The sequence below is a fragment of the Loxodonta africana genome, chromosome 17 (assembly GCF_030014295.1).
Source record: "Loxodonta africana isolate mLoxAfr1 chromosome 17, mLoxAfr1.hap2, whole genome shotgun sequence".
NCBI classification, from domain to species: Eukaryota; Metazoa; Chordata; class Mammalia; order Proboscidea; family Elephantidae; genus Loxodonta; species Loxodonta africana.
The window spans coordinates 52940760-52951818 of record NC_087358.1 but is presented as its reverse complement, the minus strand read 5'-3'; positions in this window follow the sequence as shown (position 1 = coordinate 52951818).

Sequence of the window (11059 nt, the reverse complement as noted above, 5' to 3'; positions counted from 1 at the left end):
TAATTGTTTAATGAGAAAGTAGTTTGTTCTGTAAACCTTCACCTAAAGTACAACTGAAAAAAAAAAGAGAACAGAATTTCAAATTCTCATGGAATCTGGACTTTCTGGAGGCATGGAGGTTGGATGAACCCCTGAAACTATTGCCCTGAGCTAATCTTTAAACTTTAAACCAAAATATTCCCTGAAGGAAGTCTTATTAAAACCAAATAATAGTATAGCTTAACTAGTAAAGAATGTCTGTTTTGGGCATTTTGGTCTATTAAGAACTATCTATATATATATAAAAAAAAATTTTTTTTAACATATATATATTTATATAGGATAAAATTGGCAATGTTGTTGTTGTTTTTAGGTGCTCTCGAGTTGCTTCTGACTCATAGAGACCCTATGCCCAACAGAACGAAACAGTGCCAGGTCCTGAGCCATCCTTACAATCGTTGTTATGCTTGAGCTCATTGTTGCAGCCACTGTGTCAATATCCACCTCATTGAGGGTCTTCCTCTTTTCTGCTGACCCTGTACTCTGCCAAGCATGACGTCCTTCTTCAGGGACTGATCCCTCCTGACAACATGTCCAAAGTATGCAACATGCAGTCTTGCCATACTTGCTTCTGAGGAGCATTCTGATTGTGCTTCTTCCAAGACAGATTTGCTCATTCCTTTTGCACTCCACGGCATATTCAATATTCTTCGCTAACACCACAATTCAAAGGAGTCAATGCTTCTTCGGTCTTCCTTATTCATCATCCAGCTTTTGCATGTGCATGATGCCATTGAAAATGCTATGGCTTGGGTCAGGCACACCTTAGTCTTCAAGGTGACATCTTTGCTTTTCGACACTTTAAAGAGGTCCTTTGCAGCTGATTTACCCAGTGCAATGTGTCTTTTGATTTCTTGACTGCTGCTTCCGTGGCTGATTGTGGATCCAAGTAAAACGAAATCCTTGACAAACTTCAATCTTTTCTCCATTTATCATGATGTTCCTCATTAGTCCAGTTGTGAGGATTTTTGTTTTCTTTATGTTGAGGTGTAATCCATATTGAAGGCCGTGGTCTTTGATCTTCACTAGTAAGTGCTTCCAGTGCTCTTCACTTTCAGCAAGCAAGGTTGTGTCATCTGCATAGCGCAGGTTGTTAATGAGTCTTCCTCCAATCCTGATGCCCCATTCTTCTTCATATAGTCCAGCTTCTCCAATTATTTGGTCAGTATACAGATTGAATAAGTATGGTGAAAGAATAGAACCCTGATGCCCACCTTTTCTGACTTTAAACCAATCAGTATCACCTTGTTTTGTCAGAACAAATGCCTCTTGATCTATGTAAAGGTTCCTTATGACCATAATTAAGTGTTTTGGAATTCCCATTCATCACAATGTTATCCATAATTTGTTATGATCCACACAGTCGAATGCCTTTGCATAGTCAATAAAACACAGGTAAACATCCTTCTGGTATTCTCTGCTTTCAGCCAGGATCCATCTGACATCTGCAATGCTATCCCTGGTTCCACATCCTCTTCTGAAACCGGCCGGAATTTCTGGTAGCTCCCTGTCGATATGCTGCTGTAGCCGTTTTTGAATGATCTTCAGCAAAATTTTGCTTCCTGCTGATATTAATGATAACCAAACCAACCCACTGCCATTGAGTCAATTCCGATTCATAGCGACCTATTCTATAATTTCCACATTCGGTTAGATCACCTTTCTTGGGAATAGGCATAAATATGGATCTCTTCCAGTCAATTGTCCAGGAAGCTGTCTTCCATATTTCTTGGCATAGATGAGTGAGCACCTCCAGCGCTGCATCTGTTTGTTGAAACATCTCGATTGATATTCCATCAATTCCTGGAGCCTTGTTTTTCATCAATGCTTCAGAGCAGCTTGGACTTCTTCCTTCAGTACCATTGGTTCCTGATCATATGCCACCTCTTGAAATGGTTGAATATTGACTTATTCTTTTTGGTATAATGACTCTGTGTATTTCTTCCATTTTCTTTTGATGCTTCCTGCATCATTTAATATTTTCCCCACAGAATCCTTCACTATTGTAACTCAAGGCTTGAATTTTTTCTTCAGTTTTTTCAGCTTGAGAAACACCCAGCTTTTCTTCCCTTTTGGTTTCCCATCTCCAGCTCTTTGCACGTGTCATTATAATACTTTGTCTTCTCAAGCTGCCCTTTGAAACATTCTGTTCAGTTCTTTTACTTCACCAATTCTTCCTTTTGCTTTAGCTGCCAGATGTTCGAGAGCAAGTTTCAGAGTCTCCTCTGGCATCCATCTTGGTCTTTTCTTTCTTTCCTGTCTTTTCAATGACCTCTTGCTTTCTTCATGGATGATGTCCTTGATGTCATTCCACAACTCGCCTGGTCTTCAGTCACTAGTGTTCAATGTGTCAAATCTTTTCTTCAGATGGTCTCTAAATTCAAGTGGTATATACTCAAGGTCATATTTTGGCTCTCATGCACTTGCTCTGATTTTCTTCAGTTTCAACTTGAACTTGCATATGAATAATTGGTGGTCTATTCCACAGTCAGCTCGGCCCCTGGCCTTGTTCTGACTGATGATATTGAGCTTTTCCATCATCTCTTTCCACAGATGTAGTCAATTTGATTTCTGTGTGTTCCATCTGGCGAGGTCCATGTGTATCCCATTTATGTTGTTGAAAGAAGGTATTGGCAATGAAGATGTTGTTGGTCTTGCAAAATTCTATCATTCGATCTCTGGCATTGTTTCTATCACCAAGGCCATATTTTCCAACTACTGATCCTTCTTCTTTGTTTCCAACTTTTGCATTCCAATCGCCAGTAATTATCAATGCATCTTGATTGCATGTTCGACCAATTTCAGGCTGTAGCAGCTGATAAAAATCTTCTATTTCTTCATCTCTGGCCCTACTGGTTGGTGAGTAAATTTGAATAATAGTTGTATTAACTGGTCTTCCTTGTAGGCGTATGGATATTTTCCTTTCATTGACAGCGCTGTACTTCAGGATAGATCTTGAAAAGTTCCTTCCGAAAGTGAACACAACACCATCCTTCTTCAAGTTGTCATTCCCAGTATAGTAGACTATATGATTGTCCGATTCACAATGGCCAATACCAGTTCATTTCAGCTCACTAATGCCTAGGATATTGATATTTATGTGTTCCATTTCATTTTTGATGATTTTCAATTTTCCTAGATTCATACTTTGTACATTCCAGGTTCCGATTATTAATGTATGTTTGCAGCTGTTTTTTCTCATTTTGAGTCGTGCCACATCAGCATATGAAGGTCCCGAAACCTTTACTCCATCCACGTCATTAAGGTCGACTCTCCTTTGAGGAGGCAGCTCTTCCCCAGTCATCTTTTGAGTGCCTTCCAACCTGGGGTGTCATCTTCCAGCACTATATCAGACATTGTTCTGCTGCCATTCATAAGGTTTTCACTGTCTAATGCTTTTCAGAAGTAGACTGCCGGGTCCTTCTTCCTAGTCTGTCTTAGTCTGGAAGCTCAGCTGAAACCTGTCCTTCATGGGTGACCCTGCTAGTATCGGAATACCGGTGGCATAGCTTCCAGCATCACAGTAAAGGGCAAGCCCCCACAGTACGACAAACTGACAGACACGTGGGGGCTTCACCCATTAATTGGCAATAACAACTTGAAAGATCAGATAGGAAACTTAGGGGGCAGTGAGTTTATTTTAATGGGGGGAGGAACAGTTCAGAAAAAGACAATGAGAATGGTTGTGGAACTCGAAGAATGTAATCAATGTCACTAAATATACACTGTTGATTTGGTAGTGTTTATTTTGTTGTGTATATTCTCAACAACAACAAAAAATAAAATAAGTATTTCTGAAAAACTAGTACATGAAGGAGACATCAAACTTAAAAAGCATCAAAGAATTAAAAGCCATTTAAAAATTTCATTTTGTAACTTAATTCTGCAAGTTCATTTTAGGCCGTCTTCTGTTTTGTTTAACCAAAAATGTACCACATTTAATTTGCAGCATGCAAAACTTTTGTGATGTCCAACCTATTATCTTCTGATAGAGTGTTTCATTAAATGATAATTAGGGGAAATTTGCTATAGACTAATCTTTCCTATGTATATAATGCTGAAGTCCTAAACAAAATCACAGCACCTACAAAAAAAAAAAAAAATCTGTCCAATTAAACCTTCATAATTTTTTTCACGCTAGTGTCGGTTCAAGGGAAATGACTGGCAAATGGAAAATAATGTGGGCTATTTATTTTTTATTTATTTAGAGTTTCTGTATAAACTATCCAGGTTTACCAGATAATTGCTTACCTTTATTTGGGTTTGACTAGGAGAGGAAAACTTGAACAGAAATAATGTTTTGTTAGGTTGTTAATTTTTTCAAGATCATGTGGATTTAATATTAGTATTTTTATAGTTCGCTATTTCTTTCCAGCTTTCTGAATCCACTGCTTGTATAAATTAGAAGTCTCTCCTTTTAACAACAACCACAACAACAGAAATAGAGAAACATGACAAATAACTTAATGCTCTGGAAATAATGGAATTATTCCAGTTAGTGACATGGTTAGGTTCCAAAGACTAGGTTGTTATGGGAAAATAGGTGTTATGCAAAAATGAAGATGACCACGTCATCACATAACTGCCAAAGTACATCATTAAATAACTGCTAAGCAACAGTTATGGCCTAGCCAAGGTGACACATAACCTCAACCATCGTAGCCCATGTTACTCTTGCCTCATACCTCTGCATTCATTACTGCCAGACATAGTTTGTTAATGCACAAAATAGTTGGATTGTAGATTTTTTATTATTGTCATAAATGTGAAATGTCAGATAAAAAATAGTTGATAAATGAGGAGTAGGTATATTTTGGTCTATGGAAAGTTCTATTCTTATTTAGTTTAAATTTTTAGGCTCATATCACTTTTTTTTCTTTTAATGTTGACAAATGGTATTAATGAGTTATCTTATGGTAAAGTCCCTTCTGCCTTAAACTGGACTAAAGGCGTTTGTTTGCCCCTGAGAGCTGATACACAGGGAAGATTCAGCTACTATCCCATACAACAACACATTGTCCAGGAATTGGCTTGTTTGTTTTTTAGACTTTTCTGTTACTATAAGGATAAGTTCCCAAAATATTGCAATTTATACAAGAGCTTTCATAATCTAGACTAACATTCAAATTTTTGGACAAAAGTCCCACAATTTCCATTAAAGCCACCCACTGCTATTACACTTCCAGAGAATTATGTTTTTGTTTTATTTTCAATGCTGTAGCCTATGTCCTATTTCTCAGCCTTCATTGACTATGAGAAGGATAGGGTCTTACTTATCATTATATTCCAGTCTACAGCAGAGTTGTCTAATATAAAAGAGAAAAAATGACCTAGCCCCAAAATTTCACGTTACAAATATTTGTAAAATGAATGAAAGTATCATCATGCTTTTAAAATTGCTTCCTGATTTCCCAAAGTGAGGAAGATCTCAGTTGATCTTCCTCAATGTTACTTCTCATAAACTTCTACTATACCAACAACAACAGAAAACCAAACCAGACAAAACAAACTCATTGCCATCAAGTCCATTTCGACTCATGGCAACCCTATAGGACAGAGTAGAACTGCCTCATGGGGTTTCCAAGGAGTGCCTAGTGAATTCGACCTGCCAGCCTTTTGGTTAGTAGCCGAACTCTTAACCACTATGCCACCAGAATTCCCAGCTTCTATTATAGTTACTGATATTTTTCTGTTTCATGTAATATTCTGTGAGTTTGAGTTCTGGGATTATAAAAAAAAAAACAAAAAACCTGTTGCCATGGAGTCGATTCTGACTCCTTGCAATCTTATAGCACAGAGTAGAACTGCCCCATAGGCTTCCAAGAAGCTCCTGGTGGTGTCGAACTGCTGACCTGTTGGTTAGCAGCAGTAGCTGTTAACCGCTACACCACCAGGGTTTCTATCAGGGACTATGTCTTGAATTTGCATCCAGTTTTCTCTGAATGCAAAAAAGAAATGCCCATTGTTACTTACCTCACTATCTCATGGTTTTGGGAATTTCTTTTTTGCATCCAGAGAAAACGGGATACAATTTCAAGATATTTAGATATTAGGATTGCAATAAGTTGGTGAGCAATTTGATGATAAAAATGAATCTAGGAGCTTTTCATGGATTTTGACTTTCCCCGACTATCAACGAAAGGAGAGGAGAACCATAATAAAGATAACCAATTCAATTGGGGACATAATGGGCTCAAAATGCATATTAGGTATCAGATACTTGAAATGTCTATTAGGTCTAAAAGTTCCAAGTAGCCATGGCATAAAGCTCAATGCCCAGGATATTTGATAATGGCCCTTTATAAGGGGGTGATGAGTGATAGGTTCCACCTTAGTTGCTTATGTGGGTTCTCTTAAGTCAGAGAATTATGAACAAAATATCTCTCACACACCCACTGTACAATGGATAAGTAAGACAATGATACTCAGAAACGAGAAGAATGGGAGATACACAATAGTAATTCTGACATCCTACTTGGAAGATATGAGGACTTATAACTCTACAGAAGAGAAATGCTTTTTGATTAGGTCCAGTACTGCTCATTTTGGGATGGGGGTGTAGGGCTCAGTTCATTGTTCTAGACGGGTTTTCTTTTCTTATTATTCTCTTTGACCACTTCTCAATTGAGCATTGTGTATTGTACTGTCCTAGGGAAATGAACTGCTTTCTGCCTGTTGAAGGTTGATAACCCAGTGTAGGAAGTCCATGGATTATGAAGGAGTCCTGTTCCAAAGTCTGTCTTTAAGTCAAATTTGTACATAAATTGGAACAGTTAGGTACAGTTCATATCTAATATGAGTTAGTCAAATGTTTGTCTTAGCATATAATTTATAGTGTCCCTAATTATGCATAAAAACATTAGAAAACATTTCCAGATACACAAAAATATCTTTAACATAATAATACAGTAATAATAATAATGTTTTGATGAGTGTCACAAAGTAATGCCTGTTTGTTACTATGAACCATTGTATGTACCTCGAATTTTTAAAAAAAAAAAAAAATTTTTTTTTTTATGTTTTACTGGGGTTAGTTTGTAAGCTAAGGGGTTGTACATATTGTGAAAGTTCATAACCTGGGGACTGCCTGTAATTGTTTTAGTTCCAAACAGTCACAATCCTCTCATTTAGGCTAGTACTTCTATTAAAAAAAAAAAAGAAACCTGTTGCTGTTAAGTCAATTCAGACTCATAATGACCCTAGAGGACAGAGTAGAACTTCCCCATAGGGTTTCTAAGTAGCAGCTGGTGGATTTGAACTGCCAACCTTCTCATTAGCAGCCAAGCTCTTTAACCACTGCACCATCATGGCTCCTCACTTCTATGTTTTTTGAAGCTTTTTTTTTTTTTTTTTTTTTGTACTTCTATAAGCAGTAGGAATCTCTAAAAATCATAGCTAGCAACTATATATTTGATTTCAGGCAGCACCATACACCAATAACTACACCCTTTTCTTTTATAGATATAGTTCTTAAATTTGCAATGTTTCTTTGCATTCTCTCCTTCCCCATCACTCAATATCACATTCTCACTCTCTCAAAATAGTTACGGGTATTTTTGTTCTATTAGGTTTAGGTGGGAGAAGTCCAGCCCTTGTCTCTCCACTGAGTCATTTTGTCCAGGTGAAAGGCTGTAGTAGTCAGCATCTTAGGTATGTAGAGAGTTTTAATAATTAGCAAACAGGCACACATTTTTTTTTTTTTGTATTCTGCCTCCAGGCAGAATTTTAAAAGAAGCTATCAATTTTACAATTTTTTTAAAAAAATTAATTTTTATTGTGCTTTAAGTGAAAGTTTACAAATCAGGTCAGTCTCTCATACAAAAATTTACATACACTTTGCTAAAAATATACTCCTAATTGCTCTCCTTCCAATGAGGTAGCACAGTTCTTCCCTCCACTCTCTCTCCTCATGTCTATTCAGGTAGCTTCTGGCCCTCTCTGCCCTCTCATCTCCCTTCCAGACAGGAGATGCCAACATAGTCTCATGTGTCTCCTCAATCCAAGAACCTCGTTCTTCACCAGTATCATCTCCCATCCCATATTCCAGACCAATCCCTGGCTGAAGAGTTAGCTTTGGGAATGGTTCCTGTCTTGGGGTAACAGAAGGTCTGGGAACCATGGCCTCCGAGGTTCTTCTAGTCCTGGTCTGACCATTAAGTCTGGTCTTTTTACGAGAATTTGGTGTCTGCATCCCACTGCACTCTTGCTCCCTCAGGGGTTCTCTGCTGTGTTGCCTGTCAGGGCAGTCATCAGTTGTGGCTGGGCACCATCTAGTTCTTCTGGTCACAGGCTGACGTAGTCTCTGGTTTATGCGGTCCTTTCTGTCTCTTAGACTCATCATTACCTTGTGTCTTTGGTGTTCTTCATTCTTCCTTGTTCCAGGTGGGATGAAACTCAATTTTATAATTTACTGTCACTTGGAGAGATAGAATTGCATTTTCTAAGGTTACAAATTCCTAAATCCCATTCCCCTTTTTTCTTTTCTTTTCTTCTTGGAAATGTCCGCATTTTGAAATAATTTCTCTCCCTTTTTTTAATATCTGTTAAATCCAGCCAATGGCATCTAACATACACTATTGCTACTATTATTTTGTTTTCCAACTTCTAGAGCAACAATACCTACCTTCCAAGTTATCATTGAAGACTATATAAACAAATATATTTCACCATTGCAGAGGCTATATTAGCTTCCTTCCACATTTCAGTATCAATTTCCTTGTCATCCACAATAAGACCTCTAAGGCAAGGACACATGTTTTACATATTTTTTGGAAGAACAATGCGCATATGGATAGCAATTTGTCAGGCATGCTGTGTTAAAAAACAAAATAAAGCCAAAAACCTCCAAAATTTTAGTGGCTTAAAGCAAAAGAATTTCATATTACGGATAAAAATACTTCGTGTAAGTCACGTGGTTTCCTACTTTTTGCTCTAAACAAAATTGGGAGAGGCACAAATTAGTTTACCCGGTGAACAAATTGTTTAAGATGAAGTTTAATGATAGGTCACTACATGCTCATGGTATAAGTTAAAAAGTAGTTCACAGAAGTGCTGCTTTGTAGCACTAAACCTTCCTTCTTGTTGGTGACACAACTTCAAAGAAATGAACAAAACCAGTCTTGGTACACAGTGAGACTGTGACAAAGGTGCTCCACACAGCTACTGTAGCTGCTATAGAGGCCTCTCTAAAAAGACGTGGCCATACTTCAAATCAGGTGCCTCTTGTGCATGCTTGGAAACCCTGGGGATGTAGTGGTTAAGCGTTACGGCTGCTAACCAAAGGGTTGGCAGTTTGAATCCACCAGGCGCTCCTTGGAAACTCTATGGGGCAGTTCTACTCTGTCCTATACGATCGTTATGAGTCAGAATCTACTTGATGGCACTGGGTTTTTTTTTTTTTTTTTTGGTTTGTGCACGCTCTGAAATATCACCAAATAGTGACTTTATTTTTTTCTTGGGAGAATTTTCACAAATTGAACTTTGAAAAACTGGAGAACTTCCTTAATAAGAAACTAAGAATTACATCTTTCAGTTTCCTATTGTCCACCATTTTACTTTCTAGAATACGTTACTAACTCCAGAATTTTAAGGATTTTTTAAAAATACAATGGTTTTCTAGAAACAAGGATGTGAAATTGTACGTACGTTTACAGTCTTCCTTTTTTTTTTTTTGCCTTTATGCACTGAGTTTGTACAAGAATAAATGATATCTGAAGATAAATATTGCCTTTACATGTGGCATTGTAAATCTAGATTCTTGATGAGCTAATCTTGTTACAAAAGAAGATGCCTTGGTAAAAGTCACTTGAAATTAATGTTGAACAAAGATTATATTAGCTATTATTTGTATGTAATGTCTGTTGTCTACTAGGTAATTACAAATATTCAAATATAATTTATCAGACCCGTTTGCAAATCACTTAATGAAGACATCTTACATCTCATAGTAGTTTAACTTCTCAATGCTGCTTCACATTAATAATTGTACTCACAATAATCTCATGAGATGTAAGGACACTTAATTACATTACCTATCTTAGTGGTGACAAAGATAAAGCATAATAACCTGTAGATGTTCCAAGGCCACAAGCCTACTTGAAAGAAAATCATCTGCTCTTATCACTTTGTTCTTCATATAAACTCACCTTTAAATATACAATTACAAGCTGAAGTACAGTTGTAGAAATGAAATATACATTAAACATATATACAAATACGTCACCTAAGTCTTACAGGTGTTTAAAATTATTCCCCTTTCTTTTAAATTGGGGTATCACCAAAGGCAATATTTTTCAGTGAAACTCTTCGACAATTGATGAGAATGAATAATTAAGGTAGTTCTAAAATATTATTAACTGATTGATATAATATTCATAAATACAAACTGTTTTCAATTTAATAGAATCAAGTTTCTGTAACTGAAACTTCATCCATATTTCTCAGATAAAGGATAAATGGTTCGCTGCATTGAAAGCTATGATCAAAATTTGCAGTAATTAGAACACTAGATATTGTTTCTCTTATTCCTGGTAAATCTTACAATTCTCTGTGATGTCGATTGGTATTTCTTCAATATTTTGTATAGTTTTTAATAGCTTTTCATGACCAAGATGGTGAGATGCTAAAGCAGTGATTTTTTAAATTGATGCTTTGGAATTTGTCAGGACATAGTGGGTTAGGAAAATATTTTAAATAAACATCAGTCATTACCCTGAGTTTATGTATTTTTGGGGAATAAAATATTTTTATAATTTTATACCACATCTCTTGATTAAACTTGGCTCTAATCCTCAAATATTTAGTTATGGATTCTGTGGCAGCTACCTTCCATGATAGCCCACAACAATTGCCACTTCTGGGTATTCATGCCCTTGTGTTGTCCTTTTTAACATTTGACAGGGATGACCCACACAACCAATACGCTATTGTAGAAAGAGTGAAGTGTGATTTTCAAGACTCAATAATAGGAAATATTAGTTTCTGTCTTCCTCTTGGGTCACTTGTTCTGGGAAAAGCCAGC